General features: G+C 36.8%; 1 pseudogene; it reads left to right on the top strand.

The window, feature by feature from the left end:
• The first annotated feature begins 721 nt into the window (after positions 1-721).
• LOC104590472 (calcium-binding protein KRP1 pseudogene) lies at positions 722-1,069 on the top strand (annotated as a pseudogene).
• Positions 1,070-1,970: the final 901 nt, after the last annotated feature.

Genomic DNA, 1,970 nt, shown 5'->3' with positions numbered 1-1,970 from the left:
GGTTTGATGCAGGTAATATGAATTCTGATTAACTCCATCACCTATCCTATGAAGTGCCCACTGTTACCAAGTGTTGTCCTCTTATGGATGGAGACATGGAGTCTTTGTACTTATTGCTATGTGGTTCTGGTAATTGATGACAGTGATTCTAGTAGGGTTTACAGAGATGATTTGGTTAAAAATATTTTATTATTGAGAAGGCCCCGGCCGGCTTTGTAAAAACTAAAGCCATCCTCTCTATTGTAATGATAAATACCGTTGATTTCTGGGTTACCAATTTAATTGAAGAGTACGTACACATTCTTGTTAGTCCAGTGTCTGAGGACATGGATTAAGTAGAAATCACACTGCAATTCTTTCTTACTTCTATTATATTATATATATATAGCCGGCTTATTTTATGAGGCTATGATCAGCTAATAGGTCAGATCAATCGTGATTCGTGAAGAACCTATGCGCGCAGCTTCCACGAAGGCACGTACGAAAGTCTTCCAACAACTGAAGCAGGTATCAGCTGCTCTGAACATTAATTATATATAAAACCTTCTTTATCCCCAACTCCAGTGGGCAGTGGCATCCTTGATGTTTTCCAAAGAACTCATCTCTTCCTCTCCTTTTAATTTCTTTCCCTAATCTAACGCAGCTAGGCCAGTTTCACTTTTCTCTCCACCCCCCTCGATCTTATATATATATACCTCTCTTGGAATTCACCTAGCTTACGATGGCCGAAGCCGAACAGAATGATGTCGTCTTTGAAGATTTCTTTCCGTCAATGATAGAGAGACTGGGTGCTGATCAATTTATTGCTGAGCTCTGTAACGGGTTTAGCTTGCTAATGGATCAGCAAACGGGTCTCATCACATTCCAGAGCCTGAAGAGAAATTCCTCTCTTTTGGGACTGCAGGACTTGAGTGATGATGAACTATCGTGTATGTTACGAGAGGGGGATTTGGATGGAGATGGAGCACTGAATCAATCAGAATTCTGTGTTCTCATGTGCAGGCTGAGTCCAACTATAATGAACAGCTCAAGAAGGTTGTCGGAGGAAACCTTTGGAAATCAGTGTTAGGCTTGCGCTTCTTTTTTTTTTATTTTTTATTTGTCTTGCCTTCTCTGTATGTAAGATTGCATAATTAGGTCAATTTTGGTTATAAGGCGCCAAAAGGATGCAGTGGTTTGAGCATAATTTTGTACACAATTGCCCTGTTCAAAGGTACCCTACCATTTTTTTCATCAACTAGTCCTTTTTTTTTGTTCCCTTCTTTATTACAAGATGCACGTTTTTTTGTTTCTTTCCATCTTAGCTCTATCGGTAAGGGTGGACTGAACGGTTAAAACCCCTTTTAATTAAAACTTCTACGAGATGAGAATCTTTGGATTAGCTAATTTAGTTTTGTTTTATTTTAAAATTAAGGGTCTTCGTTTCCTCTTAACTCTTATCTTTTAAGAAGAATCTTTTAAATTTAAGAGAAAATTAGTTGTTCGTTTTTTCTTATCTCTTATCTCTTAAAGTACAATTATACAACTTTTTGTTTTTCAATGATACCCCCAAAATGGATATTTGATAGTTTTCAGAATTTAGAATTTAAAACACCATTCTTTGCATTCAGAATTCAGAGGAAAGAAAAATTCATCAATACCAATATACCTCTTAATGTAATTATTACACTTTCATATGTCAGACTTCAGAGCAAACGAACAAGCCCTAACTTTATGCAAGGCAGTACGGTGGTAGGGTGAAAAATGCAATTCTGGATGAAGTAGCACATCATGTTAAATGAACATTTTCAAAATTTTTTAAACCTGTTCATTCATATATCCTTCACTTACCCTTATGGAGAAGTACGGATTTGTCCAATGCAAATTTCTTATTTTCACTGTATAGCTATAAACATTTAAAAAGTCAACAATCCACATTGTATGCATCAATGCCCACCCATGAATTGGCATCAATTCCAAGCTGGCATCTA

This window comes from Nelumbo nucifera, chromosome 1 (assembly GCF_055504915.1).
Source record: "Nelumbo nucifera cultivar China Antique chromosome 1, China Antique-T2T, whole genome shotgun sequence".
In the NCBI taxonomy this organism is placed as follows: Eukaryota; Viridiplantae; Streptophyta; class Magnoliopsida; order Proteales; family Nelumbonaceae; genus Nelumbo; species Nelumbo nucifera.
This window is presented reverse-complemented; position numbering and strand designations above follow the sequence as displayed.